Below are 17,766 nucleotides of genomic sequence, written 5' to 3' on the forward strand. Positions count from 1 at the left end.
GCATGTGCGGAAGCCAAATCAAAATAGTGCATACGAGTTTTCTCAGCTGTCGATTCGCCTTCTCTGAATAAAGCCCCTACTTTGTATTGTGCCACAACACCTTTTAACACCACAAAGACCCCCCAAAACCATATATTACACATTCTGAAGAACCAAAAATGGGTAATTAAGTCTTTCTACTCTAAACTACCATACTGCAAAGCTACGCTAAAGGCAGTGGTTTTTATGACATTTCTGAAAATCGCCTAAAAATATTGCAATTGCCCACATTTATCTCACCCAATTTCTTACATACATCTGGAAAATACCCTAAATATTGACACCAAGGGTCTACTGAACAGTTTGATGCCCAATATGCATAGATATACCAAGGCAGCTGGCATGTACGGACCCCAAAAAAAATGAATATGAATTTTCTCCGCTGCTGATTCACCTTCTGTGAAAATAGACCCCTGACTTCATATTATGTATAAACTTTTAGAAAAAATTTTCAATGTCAAGTATGGTAATGGATGGGGTCAACTTACCCAGAAAAAAAGGGGGTCCAGGTGCTCAAGCCCCAGACCTTCAGCTCGAGGAGACAATTTGTTGCAAATTAGATAATAGTGAAGGGCTGGCACATACCAGAGCACACTCCATATTCTTATTTATTCCCATAATACTCATATTATGTGCCTCATGACCCTCCTAACAGCAAACAGTAAATAAGTATACAAAAGGGAGCAAATATGATAAAATAAAAAATACCAATCTTTACTAAAATGTGTGTAAGTGTATAAATGTACTGTAAGTGCATGTAAGTGTGTCAAAAAACGTGCACTTACTATTTTTGGAGTCCTGGACAGCGTGTCTGCAGCAGGAAGTGCGTGGGCAGCTCTGCAGGGAGGAAGAAGGTAAGTGAAGTAGCAGACGCTCCATGTGATGAGTCTGCTACTTTGAAGTCAGATCTGCGACGATCATGTATCAGATCCGACTTGACAGGCCCCTAGCCTCGTTACCTAGGGGGCGGTCTTCCCTCCCCACACAGAAATAGCTCAGCTGCTAAAGAACGTATGCTGTACGTTCTTGGTAGCCTGAGGATTTGCCTGCCAGCACGTACGTCGTACGTGCTTGGCAGGCAAAGGATTAAACCTCTGCCAACCTGCAGTGCTGTCCAAACCCACTGTATGGCACTCCACTAACGTCTGACTGCTTACCTTTATGTAAGCTTCAAAAGGTATCAGAACCAATATCAACTGCATTGTTCACATCTCATATTCAAGCTGTAAAAGCCCTGCATTGGTCACACCTCAGACTGAAGATGCAGCACTGGCATTGTGTGACTGTACATGGTATAGTTAGTTAGATCAGGTTGAAAAAAGTCCAAAGTCCATCAAGTTCAACCCCTCCAAATTAAACCCAGCATCCATACATACACACACTGACCCCTCCATACATGCACATGAACTATATATAATCGAACTATAGATTTAAATATCACAATAGCCTTGGATATTATGCTTGTCCAAGAAACGTAGAATTTTTTCTACTTACCATAAGTTCTATTTCCAAATCACTGTCAATGCCAGCATTCACCAACACGGGTTATCCCTCCCCTTTAGGTCATTGGACAGGAAAACCAAAGCCTCCTCCTACCTCCACTGCCTTAGTAACCAGCATATGAAGGGTGGGCGGTTGGTGAATGCTGCCATGAGAGTGACTTGGAAAAGAAATTACAGTAAGTAGAAACAGTTTCTACCTTTCCCAAGTCACCATGGCAGCACTTCACCAACACTGGATCTACCAATCTAATGGGAGGGACACAACTGTCTGCTGCATAATTTCATGGCTCAGGACAAAATGAGGGCAAACCTCCAGATCCATGTGGAACTGAGAAATTACTTTTGGAAGGAACCCAAACAAAAGTCTCATCACCACCTTGTCTTGAAAGATTACTATATCTGGTTCCTTTGTTGAGAGGGCATGGATCTCCTTCACCCTACAGGCTGAGGTGACTGCCACCAAAAATAGCACTTTCAAGGTGGCATGCCAATCTGAGGCCTTTTCTATTGGTTTAAATGGGGAACCCATCAGAGCTCTCCGCACCACTGGCAACTTCCAAGGAGGGACATGCGGCTTGACATATGGACGAATCCTCCTCAATGCCACAAAAAATTCTTACAACCAGAGAATCTTCTGCCCAGGGTTTACCGTTTAAGGCAGATAAGGCCGAAATCTGGCCCCGTACAGCCACGTTCTAGTACCCAGAAAAAAGGAACTGCACTACGTGGCATAGCTCTGGATCTGTAGGTTCAAAACTTGTTGTCTGAGCAAACTGTACAAATCGATCCCAAACGCAATAATACTGCGCTGAGGTAGAAGTCTTTCTGGATTTCAAAAGAAGGGTCAAAAGGTCTCCTCTGACCCCCTTCTCATACAACTTCTGCCTCTCAATTTCCACCCTGTCATGGATAGGTGCGCCACATCCTTGCAGAATATGGAGCCCTGTGACAATAGGTCCTGTCTGACTGGAATTCTCCAAGGCTTCTCTATCGCCAGCTGATGCATCAACGGGAACCAAGGCCTCCTGGGCCAATGGGGAATTACTGCTATCACTACGGCACCCTCCTGATCTATTTTCTTCAAAACTCTCCAGATCATGGGAAATGGAGGAAAGACATAGGAGAACATCTTGCTCCAACCCTGCAACAGAGCATCCACTGCTGCAGCTGAAGGGCAGGATTTTCTGGAAAAGAACTTCTGACACTTCTGGTTCAGGTGTGTTGCCATCAAATCGACCTCTGGTCTCCCAAATCTCTGAGTTGTCTGGTGGAAGAATGCAGAGTTGAGACTCCATTCTCCTGGAGCTAGGACATTGCGGCTTAAGTAATCTGCCTGCAAATTTTGGACCCTTGGCACATGGAAGGCTACTAGCCCTGCCAGATTTTGTTCTGCCCATGACATTATTGGGACCAACTCTCTCATTAGGCTGGGACTTCTGGTTCCCCCTTGCTTGTGAACATAATCCGTGGCATTGTCTGAGCGTATCTTTCCACACTTGTGGAACACTTCTTCTGACAGAGCACCTAGAGCTTGGCCTATGGCCCTTAAAAGAGAAGGAAAGCTCCAAGACAGTTAATTGTCAACAGATTAGCCACAATAGTGCAAGCTAGAACGCTATATTTATTCTGCAGAATGCTTTACCATACCTGAGTAAACAGCTCTAGACACTGTCTCTGTTTGTTTAGGATAGAAGCTGCCATATAAGCTTGGTGTGACATCACTTCCTGCCTGAGTCTCTCCCTGCTCACTTACAGCTCTGAGCTCAGATTACAGCAGGGATGGGAGGAGGGAGGGGGAGAGTAACAAACTGAGCATGCTAAAGCCCTGCCCTGGAGGTTTATGCTGAAAACAGGAAGTCTGATACAGAAGCCCATGTGTACACAATAAAAGGAAAGAAATGATGTGTTTCTTTTGACAGAGGACTCAGAGCAGCATTACTTTGAGGGTTTACTGGTGTATTTATATAGACCTTTCTGATAAAGCTTACTTAATTTTAGTCTTTCCTTCTCCTTTAACGCCAGAATATTGGAAGAGAGAGCACGCAGATCCCAGCTCCCTTGAACTGATCTGCCGGGCATGACTGCTCCCCAACCTGACTCTGAGGCGTCCGCTGTGATCGTAAACCACTGGGGCTCGGACAGAGGCATGCCTCGGGTAAGATTTTGTTACTCCATCCACCCCGTTAAACTTGATCAGAAACTGCTGCAGGGGCATGAGATGCCATCTTGCCCACTTCACCATCCGAATAGTCGATGTCATGACACCCAGAAGTGACATACAGTACTACACTGTGACTTTTACTTGTACTGCAAACGAAGACATCCTTTCTTGGATCTGCTCAACTTTTTTTAGGATATCCTGAGCTGTTGAACATAATCCTGGAAAATATCTTCCGCCCCTGAAACCTTCGGAGCAGTTACAAAAAATATTGTGTTTTGGGATCTTGCAAAACTCCAGTCGATACCCCTCCTGGAATATTTTCAAGACCCATAAATCTTTTATTCTTGAGACCCAGGTCTGCTGAAATAGGGGCTAACCTCGCCCCCACCGCCAGAGTCTGGGTCTGCCATATTTCACTGTGATTTGTTGGAACCTGTGAGGAAGGCCGAAGACTTCTTTATTGGACTGCCGTCCATCTCCACGAGAGGCTCTCCAATTCTGCTGCTTGCCATAGCCTCTACCTGGCCTAGAATATTTGCGGTCACGAAAGGTATTCCCAACCGCGGACGATGGTCTGGCCCTCTGCCGCTTGAATCTTATTTCCTGGGGAAGAAATACACTTTTCCCCGCTGATGCCTTCTTAATAATTGAATACAGTCTCTCTCCAAACAAAATGTCCCCTTCGAAGGCCAACTGACTTGGATGCCGAATCTGCAAACCATGTTTCAGCCACGGGGCCCGCCTTGAGGCCACCGAAAGTGCCATAGACCTTGCAGAGAGCTTTACCAAATCCAACGAGGCTTCTGCCATAAACTCCACTGCCAGTTTTAACTCTGAAAGCATCTCTTTTAAATTTGCCCTCACATTGGCAGAGATGGCCTCATCTAGGCTTTCCAGCCACACCTTCATTGCCCTTGAGGTAGAGGTTATTGCCACCGCTGGTCTACATGCTGCTCCAGCCGAAATATAAGATTTCTTGAGATTAATCTTTAAATGCAGCTGCATCGTCTACAGGCAACGTAGTTTTCTTTGCCAATCACTACCGCTGCATCTACTTTAGGCGGATTAGAGTTGTATGATCCGTAGGAGTTCGAAAAAGCATCTTCAATAGGATATTTCCTTGAAAATATCCCTTGTATCACCACTCTCTTCTGTGTATTTTTCCATTCTGAGTGTATCAAGTCTTTATTTGACTCTTGTACAGGAAATGTAGGTGCTTTCTTCTTAAGAGACTTAAAAAATGTATCCACTGAGGTACCCTTGGAGATTCCTCAGTTAACGTCAACGCCTTCCTAACTGCTTTAATGAAATTGTCCACTGCTGCGACATCTAGAGTAGTTTTTCCGAAACACACTCTCCTCTTTCCTACAGATCATACAACTCTTGTTCCGATGACTCAGTGATTCTTTAATCCTTTTAGACTTTGACAGCCACTGGTGCGGAGGTTGATGCTGAGGCTTCCTGTACAACAGCCTGCTTAATTAGCGACACCAGTGCATCCAGCTGAGGCAATCCTGCGACTTGCAGTTGTCCCCCAGGAGATTGTCCCTCTGCTGACTTCTTGGACTCAGAGGCATCCTTTTGAGTGTCACCAGAGGCAAGGAGGCTAAAATGCAAAATACACCATCAGCCATCTATACCCACATGTCTCTCTCTTTTTTTTTTTTTTTTTGTTTGCTTACCCAGAGCCTTTGGACTGTGCCCCTTTCCCAGAGCTAGCTGCCAGAAAACTATCTTCTGTAGTAATGGTGACAGTCACACGAAAAAACGCCAAACATTCAATTATAGGCGCCTGGGGATGTCATGCGTCAAGACGCTGCTCATTCCGTTCCCCAATACACTTCCGGATCTGCGCGTCACCTCCGGTCCTTGGAACGCAACGGCGCCATTTGGACCGCACGCGATCCGGGGAATATGCAAAGCGGTTTCCCCGCTGCACACTACGTGACAAGCCTCCAAGTCCTCCCCTCCTGCTTCCACACTAAATGGGGTACAGACACAGATGTCTCACCTTGCCTACTGGGTTCTCCTGTCCAATGACCTAAAGGGGAGGGATAAGCCGTGTTGGTGAAGTGCTGCCATGGTGACTTGGGAAATCATCCAAGCCACTCTTAAAGGCATTAACAGAAATGGCCATCACAACATCATCCGGCAGTGCCTTCCACAACCTCACTGTGAAGAACTACCTACACTGCTTCAAATGAAAGTTCTTTTCCTCTAGTCTGAAGGGGTGGCCTCCGGTGTGGTGATCCACTTGGGTAAAAAGGTCCCTTGCAATTGGTCTAGAATGTTCTCTAATATACTTGTAAAGTGTAATCATGTCCCCTCTCAAGCCTCTTTTTTCAGAGAAAACAACCCCAACCTTGACAGTCTACACTCCTAATTTAAGTTTTCTATTCCTTCAACCAGATAAGTTTCATGTCTCTGCACTCTCTCCAGCTCATTTATATCCCTCTTAAGGTCTGGAGCCCAAAACTGCACCACATACTCTAGATGACGCCTTACCAGGGACCGATAAAGGGGCAAAATTATGTTTTCATCCCCTTGAGTTTATGCCATTTTTTATGCAAGACAGTACAGGTATGGGACCTATTATCCAGAATGCTCGGGACCTGGGGTTTTCCGGATAATGGATCTTTCCGTAATTTGGGTCTTCATCCCCTAAGTCTACTAGAAAATTATGTAAACATTAAATAAACCCAATAGGCTAGTTTTGAGTTCAATAAGGATTAATTATAACTTGGTTTGGATCAAGTACAAGGTACTGTTTTTTTGTATTACAGAGAAAAGGGAAATCATTTAGGAAAATGTGGATTATTTCATTATAATTAAGTCTATGGGAGACGGCCTTCCCGTAATTCGTATCTTTCTGGATAACAGGTTTCCGGATAATGGCTCCCATACTTTATTTGCTTTAGTGGCCACAGAATGACACTGCCCAGAATTAGACAACTTGTTATCCACAAAATCCCCTAGATCCTTCTCAGTTAAGGAAACTCCCAACACACTGCTATTTAGGGGCACATTTACAAAGCTCGAGTGAAGGATTCGAATTAAAAAAACTTCGAATTTCGAAGTGTTTTTTTGGCTACTTCGACCATCGAATGGGCTAGTTCGACCTTCGACTACTACTTCGACTTCGAATCTAACGATTCGAACTAAAAATCGTTCGACTATTCGACCATTCGATAATCGAAGTGCTGTCTCTTTAAGAAAAACTTCGACCCCCTAGTTCGGCAGCTAAAAGCTACCGAACTCAATGTTAGCCTATGGGGAAGGTCCCCATAGGCTTGCCTGCGTTTTTTTGATCGAAGGATATTCGTTCGATCGTTGGATTAAAATCCTTCGAATCGTTCGATTCGAAGGATTTAATCGTTCGATCGAACGAATAATCCTTCGATCGTTCGATTGCAGGATTTGTGCTAAATCGTTCGACTTCGATATTCGAAGTCGAACGATTTTAGTTCCTGGTCGAATATCGAGGGTTAATTAACCCTCGATATTCGACCCTTAGTAAATCTGCCCCTTAGTGTATAACGTGCATTTATATTATTTTTGCCAAAGTAAATAACCTTGCATGGACCTCATTTTCCAGTTCGCGGCCCAAACTCTATGTCTCTTGTACTGGATAAGAGTTGAAACATTTCGGAGGAATATTACCTTTATCTGGTTGTGCCCATTTGTTATCAATCACTTTATGAGTGGACTTGCGTACAGGAAATTACCTAGTGTGCTTGGACGAGTTGCCGAAGACCTTGTCCGCTTTTGAGAGTTGAACTTGTTCCTCTCTAAGGTTGCGAATATTGATCTAAGTAGATTTTTTTTTTAACATCCTCTAGTTGGTTGGACCTGTCCTCTGAGGATGTTTAGTGGGAGTCAGACAAAGATCCCTCCTCTGTAAAGGAATATGAATGAATCTCGCACGTCTGAGGAACCAAGATGGCTGCAGCAAAAGGGAGTACAGGAAGTTGGTCGCAGTGGAACGCAAATGGCCGCTGTTGGAACACAGTGCTTTATCCCAAGGCTACCCGGCCAAAATCCCTGCTGCCTCTTGCCATTACCTGCTTTGTCTTGATATGCAACTGGGCAGGCTCAACCTGCAGGAGCACTTAATGTGTATGTTAGAAGTGTATATTGGAAGTTTACGTCAATCTGTGACCGAATGGAGCACACAGTGAGGGCTCACTAAATTCTATCAAAACAGCTAAACTGGCATAGGCAGTGAGTGCAAACAACCATGATAACAAGGGCTCTACCTGTAACAAAGATTCCTTCAGGCTGTGGAAGCACCTCTGGTTCAGGGAATGCCTTACTGGGTGTGTACCCAAGTCAAAGAGCTCACAAGAGAAAACTTATGTGCTACAGAATTCTCAACATTTCCATTGAAAAATAAAAAATAATGCATGAAAAGGAGAAGAAGCTGCCTCCGAGGCAGAATAAACTAAAAAAAAATGGAGGAGAAGTGGAGACACCAGGCAGGAGGAGACAAAGAACAGATAAGTTTGTCCTGCCTCCAGAGAGGAGTAACTTAATCCCAGTCGTCCTGCACTGACAGGTAGGGCCATAGAAATATTATAGATACACACATTTTTTTTCTGATAATGGCTCTTTTTGTAATTTGGATCTTCATATGTTTATCAGATTAGAAAATCATGTGGACATTCAAATAAAGTCAATAAGCTGATTTTGCTTCCAATAAGGTTTAATAATGTGCTATTATGACATGCCTGTAAGTTAATTTGGTACCTGCTGGTGATGGGTGAGGGAGCCATTGGTGAGGGGAGGCTCCTGTGGAGTGACCCACACCCTGTCCAGCTGAGCAGTGACGTGTCTCCTTTCCTTTTCCAGAGCACGAGACAGCAGCTCAAACTGTGCCTCCTGAACTCTCACTGAGGCCAATATACTGGCCGGACTTTCAGACTCTGGCTCATCCATATAAACAGGAGAGGCCCCCAAGCTGAAGAAGGAAGACAGAAAAAGACCAAAGAAAAAAAAAACAAAATTAAAAGTCAGCCATAAAGAGACAATCCCACAAACCCAAAGAAGACACCACTTTCTAGTTGCTAATTTGATATGTTAAAGTGGTTACATTTGCTTGCAAACCATGAGTGTATGTATAAAAAAAAACATCAAGGAACTGTTAACGCCAAAAGATGCATTTAGATGCAGTTAAAATATAATTTACAGTTGCTCTACACTATAGGTTTGATAAACAAGCTGCTTTGTAGCCATGGGGGCAGTCATCAAAGCTGAAGGAGAAAAATCACATGTTACAGTACAGATAACTCCATACAATGGTATGCTACAGAGCTTATCTGTTATCTGCTATTCAACATGTGCCATTTTACACTATTTTAACTGGATGGCTCCCCCATGGCTACAAAGCAGCTTATTTATATAAAATATTGCAGTGTTGATGAAGCAAACACACTGCAGGGCAACATCACATATTTTAATTACTTAAAAAATTTCTTTTTGGTGTTAATGTGCCTTTAACAAGGTCAGAGAAAAGATTAGGAAGAGCGAGAGAGAAAGGATGAAAACACAGTTACCAGAAAAAGTTGAGGCTACAATAGAAAGACTACAAATATTTAAACTGGAGATTGTTACAATGGTAAATAAAAAACACATGCAGTAAGTATGCATTCAATTATGCATTATGAACATGCATAAACTTTAAAAAAAAATTATGTAGTTCCACTGTGTTAAAGTTCAAGTTCTCAAAATAAAAAATTTGCTTGTTAAACTTTATTAAGCAGGGATTGTCCAGTCATTCTGCTATCATGTTTTTTTATGGTTCATTGAAGCAGCCAGACAACAACAGGTTGGAAATGTTGCTTATTTACTGTACCAGTAGGTGCAAACACTAAAAGCAAGTTAAAGCACATGACAAAATCAGCAAAGTTAAGAACCCCCAGTGGTTCTAGTCAATGGTGGTAGCGAACAGCTGGCCCTTTTTGTCAAGGCTAGGGCCACATGGGGGGCTGAAATCAGATGCACTGGTTGATTTAAGACCACTTGCAGGCAGTAGCCTCCTCTCATTTCGGCATTGAATCAGCTTGTCTTTGCGTGAACAGACTAGATAGGTTTCAGCAAAGAACCGCGAGTCTTTGCATTTTTTTTGTTCAAGTCAAGTTTATTTTGGTTTCAACAATACAGTCTTCTTATGCAGGCATAAAGGATTTCCAATTCACAGTTTGGATATAAAATCTTATACTTTATGAATATAACAAGATTTTTACATTCCTTATTATCAGGTTCCCCCCTTAAACATTCAGTATTACAGGTTGTCTCCCTTGTTACACATGTACTTATTCCATCACTGAGCAATTTTTAAACCACTTTCCCCAAATTCTTGTAAATGTCGTAAGTTTATCCCTTCTTTTATAAATGTGTTTTTCTAGTTTACCTGCCTCTTGCAAAATCTGTCTCCAATGCTTTAACACTAGGGGGCAGATTCACTAAGGGTCGAATTTCGAAGTTAAAAATACTTCGAAATTCGACCCTCGAATTGAAATCCTTCGACTTCGAATATCGAAGTCGAAGGATTAGGGCTAAACGTTCGTTCGATCGATCAAAGGATTTTTCGTTCGATCGAACGATTAAATCCTTCGAATCGAACGATTCGAAGGATTTTAATCCAATGATCGAAGGAAAATCCTTCGATCAAAAAAAGGTTAGCAAACCTATGGGGACCTTCCCCATAGGCTAACATTGACTTCGGTAGGTTTTATCTGCCGAAGTAGGGGGTCGAAGTTTTTTTTAAAGGGAAAGTACTTCGACTATCGAATGGTCGAATAGTCGAACGATTTTTCGTTCGATTCGTTCGATTTCGTTCGTATTCGAACGAATTTAACCAATTCGATGGTCGAAGTACCCAAAAAATACTTTGAAATTCGAATTTTTTTCATTCGAATCCTTCACTCGAGCTTAGTGAATCGGCCCCTAGGTGCAGTATCTGCTTTCCAGTTTTTTGTGATTTGTCTGCAGGCTTGGAATAAGGCTTTGCCCAGGAATTGTTTATTGTCTGACTGCAAGTCTGGACTAGTAAAGACCCCTAGGAGGCAAACAACTGGATCTGGGGGTTATCTGTAGGTCTATTACATTGTTGAGTCTTACACATGATCTCATCCCAAAATTGTGTTATCATCGGGCATGACCATATCGTATGTATGAGGGTCCCTGCCTCCTGCTTACATCTGAGACAAATTGGGGAAACCTCTGGGAACATTCTATGAAGTTTCTCTCTTGTGTAATAAGCTCTATGAATCATATACAGTTGCAACAGCTTATGCCTACGGTCTTTGGAGATTTGTTTAGGGGTTTTAAGCGCTAGGGCCCATTGGTTGTCCGTCATTTCCCCCACAGCTTTTTCCCGAGCCCTACTTTTCAGGCTTATATTTCCACAGCCTTTTCCCTGTATTATCTTATATATGGTTGACACTTTACATTTCCCACTTCCTGATTTTATGTGTTTTATTAATGAGTCTTCCTCCAATGCGAGGGGAGCAAGCTTGTTTTTTATGAAGCTGCCCCTGCAATCTTGCATACACTAGCCATTGTGCCGCAGGCAGTTCAAATTGGTTTTTCAGAGTTGAAAAGGATTTGATTTTGACTACATCCCAAACATCTCCTATAGTTACTATTCCACAATCAGTCCAACATTTAGGCGGGGTCAGATCAGCTAGGTTTCCAAATATTTTGTTGTTCCATAAGGGGGTGGATGGGTCTACTGAGGGGTTGCGCATAATTTTCTTTACCATCTCATAAGCCTCTTTTGTTGCTTTACCTATAGGGTTTTGCCCTGTCTGCTTAGGTGCTAGGAGCAAAGTCTGCTGTTAGATAAGGGGGATGTCACATCCTCCATAGGTTAAATAGTGGGGCACATGGTCCATTTGGGGTCAGTGAGCAAATGTGTGATAACTGTGCTGCTAGATATATTATATGGAAGTCCGGGAGTGCTACTCCACCCTTTCGACTTAGACATTTCAGAAGTGACATCCCAATTCTATTCCTTCCTTTGCCCCAGATGAACTCCCTTATCTGGGTTTCCAGCTTTTTAAAGAAAGTTTTGGGGGGCTTTGTAGGAGAGTGCCACAAAATTTTTAGGCTGCACAATCATTTTTATGAGGTGTATCCGACCAGCTGGTCCCACCGGGAGGTTACTCCAGACTTCAAATTTGTTCTTTACCCAATTAAACATGGGGGCTATATTAAGCTCATAGTATGAGTCTATTGGAAAGGAGACTTCCACACCAAGGTATGTAAATTTAGTAACTATTGGTAGTGCAGACAGCTCTAGCCAAAATCTACCAAAATCAATATGGATTTTGTTTTACTTACTTGTAGACCTGACACTTTACCAAAGGTTTCTGTTAAAGTCATGAGTTCCCTGAGGGAGTTCCCCCTGTCTCATGAATAGAATAGAATAGATAGAATAGATAGAATAGATAGAATAGATAGAATAGATAGAATAGATAGAATAGATAGGGGCCGATTCACTAAGCTCGAGTGAAGGATTCGAATGAAAAATACTTCGAATTTCGAAGTATTTTTTGGGTACTTCGACCATCGAATTGGTTAAATTCGTTCGAATTCGAACGAAATCGAACGAATCGAAGTAAAAATCGTTCGACTATTCGACCATTCGATAGTCGAAGTACTTTCCCTTTAAAAAAAACTTCGACCCCCTACTTCGGCAGATAAAACCTACCGAAGTCAATGTTAGCCTATGGGGAAGGTCCCCATAGGTTTGCTAACCTTTTTTTGATCGAAGGATTTTCCTTCGATCGTTGGATTAAAATCGTTCGAATAGTTCGATTCGAAGGATTTAATCGTTCGATCGAACGAAAAATCCTTCGATCGATCGATCGCAGGATTAGCGCTATATCCTTCGACTTCGATATTCGAAGTCAAAGGATTTCAATTCGAGGGTCGAATTTCGAAGTATTTTTAACTTCGAAATTCGACCCTTAGGGGCAGATTCACTAAGCCTCGACTGTTTTTTTACTTCGAATTCGACCTTCGATTCGAACGGTCGAGCAATCCTCCGATCAGGTGAATAGTCAAATTCGATAATCGAAGTGGACAAGTACGATTATCGAAGGATGTATTAGTTCGCCTATTCGACTATTCGACTCGACTCGAAGGATACCTTATTTATGAAATCTTCACCCGAAGTTTTATTTGTACCCCATCTTTGACCTACCGAAGTTGATTTTGGACTTCGACGTTCGAATATGATATGGTTCGAATTGAACGGTCGAAGTAAACCATCTTCGACTATTCGATTTTCTTCGATTTTTTTTGCTGGTGCTCTCCACTGTTGTGGGTGTATAGTGACACCTAGGGATCACTTTATAAACTGTTAGAAACTGTTTTTTAGTTGTGGCTGCACTAGAGGTTTGGGGAATTACATTAAAATAAATACTGACACCAGAAACATGTTTGTTTTGGCATCTATCAGAATATACGCTTCACTAAATGGTTAAATGTTTCCAAGCTGCATGGAATGCTGGGAAACACTGGCTTACTTATTAAAACCCCCCCACCAGATGCCATTTGACTAAGAAATTTAAAAAAATTGAATTTTTGGTAGCCGCCATTTTGGAGGCAGAAGAGCAGGATGAGGAGCAGGAACACCTTGTCCCTGCTAGGATCAGGCAGCCTCGTCACTTCAGGAGACCTGTACTTTGTTTGGACGAGTTGTCTGATGGTGAGGTTGTGAGGATGTTCCGCCTGAGTCGTGCCGCCATAGTGCAGGTTTATGGTCTCATCAGTGAGGCTATTGAACCTGTGACGGCACGGTCTCAGGCAGTGCCTGGGATGTGCAAGCTGCTTGCAGTTTTGCATTTCCTGGGCACTGGCAGTTTCCAGCAGGTTTCTTCACGCCTCATTGGCATGAGCCAGCCCACCTTTAGCAGGATACTAGCACAAGTGCTCAGGGCACTACTGCAGCACTCGCGAAGGCTCATTTCCTTCCCCTCAACTCAGGCAGAGTGGATAAGATTAAAACAGGATTTTTTCCTAATTGGCCAATTTCCAAATTGCCTAGGAGCCATTGATTGCACTCATGTTGCGCTCACACCACCTCGCCATCAGCAGGAGCGCTACCGAAATCGTAAGCGATCCCATTCCATCAATGTGCAGGTGGTGTGTGATTCCAACATGCGCATCATGAGTGTGAGATCTGGCTTTCCTGGAAGTGTCCATGATGCCACTATCCTGCGTCAGTCAGCTCTCCATGGCCTATTTACCCGAGGAGAAATGCCGGACGGCTGGCTTGTGGGTAAGTTATATTTGCAATTTCATACAAAGACACTTCAAATATTATTTTAAAGGTGATATGTATGTATTTTCCAGAAATGTTGCCCTATTTTCAGTCTGGCTACGATAGATGCACTATGCATCTTGGGACCTGTAGTTTAGTTCAATCAGCTCACTTTGTTAGGGCTTTTAATTCTTGCCACCTGATTCAGTTTACAGGTGAGATGTGTTAAGTGGATGATTTCTTAATGGATCTGCACACATACAATTTTTGACATTTGGGGGAGGGGAATTCCCTCTTTTATTGTGCCAGCAATGTTGTTTGGCTAACAAAAGGGGTAAAGTAAGTACCCCAACAGCAAAGAATTTGTGTGTAGATCTGTTTGTAAAGATTGTACTACTACACAATGGACATAACTACACCATTGGAATAGTCAACACAACAGACAACTGGAATCAATTACTATAATATATTTTGGTTTACATTTTTAGGAGACGCAGGATATGGACTTCTGCCTTGGTTGATGACCCCTGTGAGGTTTGCCCAAACACCTGCCCAACGTAGGTACAATCGTGCCCATCGGAAGACACGTAATATCATTGAGCGCCTCTTTGGGGTGCTCAAATCTCGCTTCCGATGCCTCTCAGTCACTGGGGGAGCTCTGCTTTATTCCCCCCAGAAGGTTTCACAAATCATCACTGTCTGTGCCATGCTGCATAATGTGGCAAGGGAGCATGGATTACCTGCAGACATTGATGATGACCTGGAACCTGAGATTGAGGGGTATGTTGCCAGACAGAGGGACAACCAACCAGAGGGAAGAAGAGTGCGTGAAAGGCTCATCCGTGCCCACTTTTAGTTGTAAGTTGAACAAACCACACAAAAATTGTTAATTTGTACTAGTTAAGACTTCTCAAGGGCCAAATAGTGGTACATATTTTTTTGGGCCCTATTCCTAAGTGCTTTTTTTGTGATTGTTTGCAATCTTGTCAGTTACCTTTCAAACCATGTTTTTCCAATGTAAATCTGGTCATTTGCTTAACCTTTAGCCCTCTTTCACACGAGCATTTGAAGCTGCGCTCCCCTGCGTTCTGTTTTTGTGTTTAGCCCCAGCGGAGCACAGGAGTAGACGCATTCAGTTGTTTGAAATGGGGCTGTACTCCACAAACACAAGAAAAATTTGGCATGTTGCGTCTCAATCTGTACAGCCCCATTGAAAACAACTGCATGCGTCTACTCCTGCGCTCCCCTGTAATGAGGTTTAGTAATGTCATGATCTAGATCAACTCAATAATGTCTGAAACCCATTAATTCCTAGGTCAGTTGTTTGGCCTTAATATGTTTGCCTTGTCATGAGTGTTATATGTCAGGTCTTTATAACCAATCTCGATTATTAGGCCTTATATGATTGATGTGAAATGAAATTGTTTGGAATGGATATCTGGAAAGTAAACAATTTTTATACTTTTCTTCCAAATGAACAGCCTGCTGATGGTGATGTGCTGGCGTGCCCCTAGCATTGAATGCTTTCCTGTAACATCTTATGCTGTAAGCAGAAAAATGATGAGATGATAAACAAATTTCCATGTGTATACACATATTCAAGAGAAAGCATTATCTGTACTTGTCATTTCAGCTTTCTGGCCTCCTACTGTGTTATGGTTGTGGTTCATGTGTGTCGTACTCTACTTTATTATCTTGGTACTTGCCCACAGAGGATACAGACATGGACACTGACTGATTGGCCACGCCTCAAACTCCGTTATTCAGGTATTTAGGAATTACTCAGGGAATTAAAAAATATATTGCTAACAACTTACCATATTATTGATGTGACTTTGCAGCCTCTCCATGTGCAAACTTTTCCTGACCCACTAAATTGGACTCAACACAACCGACAGATGTGATGAACTGAAAGCTGTTTGGCTCATTTGAACCTGGGTGGAGTCACCTTTCAATAACATATCAGTAAGTGGCAGTGTTTGTTTAGCAATGACAGGCTTTTGTGTGGCTACTTAAATTTGTTTGGATTTGTGTTAATGCATTTTTCTTGTTTGATCCACAGGTATGGCTTCTTCTGTTTTCTTGTTTGAAATGACATTACCCATGTTACTATTTTGGACTAGCACCTTGTCAAAAAAGAAAAACAAACACACCCAGTAATGTTTTAGTGGCTTTACTGACACAATCTTTGTCAAAATCCAAAACCGTTGAACAACAATAAAAAGACAATATATATCAGTAGAAAGTTTGTTTCTTTGTTTTTGGAACATACAATAGTTATTTGAAAACCTTAAAATATGTACCTTAGCTGGAAGGCACAGGAGGAATTTGTTCTCAACATATATTTCAAAATATAGCAGCCCCTATAGACCACTAAAGGGCAAAAGCTTTACAAAGGTTTTACAAAGCATTTGTTGCATAACATTGCTAATGCACCCCAGGATTCATCATGGCCAACTTTACATTAAACAGTATCCAAAAATCTGGCCCTGATAAGCTTGTGTCCAAAACAATAATATAACAATCAATATGATGTACAAATGACACTTGTCAATATATGACAATTTGGCCAGTTGAAAAGCATCAACAATATGAGATTAGTGCTGGCCAGGTAGAGTGTTGGACACCCAACAATGCTTGATAGTGCAAAGTAACAACCATTTGTGCCTATAAGGCATATCATACACCTAGGACTTGCTATTGGAGGAGGAGGAGGAGGTAGTAGGCGTTGGCACCTATTAGGAGTGCTGGGTAGCCAAAGTAGGCCAGAGGTAGGCCACATAACTTCTTGTGCAAAGTAACAACCATTTGTGCCTACAAGGCATATCATACACCTAGGACTTGCTATTGAATGAGCACAGGTGGAGGAGGAGGAGGAGGAGGTAGTAGGCGTTGGCACCTATTAGGAGTGCTGGGTAGCCAAAGTAGGCCAGAGGTAGGCCACATAACTTCTTGTGCAAAGTAACAACCATTTGTGCCTATAAGGCATATCATACACCTAGGACTTGCTATTGAATGAGCACAGGTGGAGGAGGAGGAGGAGGAGGAGGAGGAGGTAGTAGGCGTTGGCACCTATTAGGAGTGCTGGGTAGCCAAAGTAGGCCAGAGGTAGGCCACATAACTTCTTGTGCAAAGTAACAACCATTTGTGCCTATAAGGCATATCATACACCTAGGACTTGCTATTGAATGAGCACAGGTGGAGGAGGAGGAGGAGGTAGTAGGCGTTGGCACCTATTAGGAGTGCTGGGTAGCCAAAGTAGGCCAGAGGTAGCATATGTTAACATATGTTATGTTTGAAGTAATTAGTGAAAAATACACAAGCATAAGAGTAGTATTTCAATTCTTTGAGCCTTACATGTAACATTTTTGTCCCAAGTGAATGTTTTGGGAAACACTGCAGCATTACTATAGAAATATGTTAGAGCAAATGCACTTTGATGTTTGTAAGTGCTTTTCCAGATGTTATTGGAAAGGGTACCAATGGATGGTAGATATGGCACACCTTGGTGCTGATAACACCATAAATAGACAAATATGTTAGAGCAAATGCACTTTGATGTTTGTAAGTGCTTTTCCAGATGTTATTGGAAAGGGTGCCAATAGATCTTAAAATGGCACCCCTCAGTGAAGAGAATGCAGCATGGTCTAAACAATGGGATGTGTTGTTTGGATGTCAGTCCCATTGCTGGGTAACGGACAAAGTCACACCTGAAGCGTGAATTGGGCGAAGTTCTTTGCCAGGATAAAATGGGCAAAGAGGCCAGTGTCAGTTTGAGAAGTGACACAGACTGG

The 17,766-nt window shown here is 42.5% G+C and overlaps 1 long non-coding RNA gene across 1 annotated transcript; it reads left to right on the plus strand.

Annotated features, from left to right (window-relative positions):
• The first annotated feature begins 15,489 nt into the window (after window positions 1-15,489).
• On the plus strand, window positions 15,490-16,210 carry LOC121396351. The gene is made up of 4 exons (XR_005962996.1): window positions 15,490-15,517; window positions 15,606-15,739; window positions 15,814-15,937; window positions 16,035-16,210. It is a non-coding gene; the product is annotated as an uncharacterized LOC121396351 (long non-coding RNA).
• Window positions 16,211-17,766: the final 1,556 nt, after the last annotated feature.

Source organism: Xenopus laevis, chromosome 7S, assembly GCF_017654675.1.
Source record: "Xenopus laevis strain J_2021 chromosome 7S, Xenopus_laevis_v10.1, whole genome shotgun sequence".
NCBI lineage: Eukaryota > Metazoa > Chordata > Amphibia > Anura > Pipidae > Xenopus > Xenopus laevis.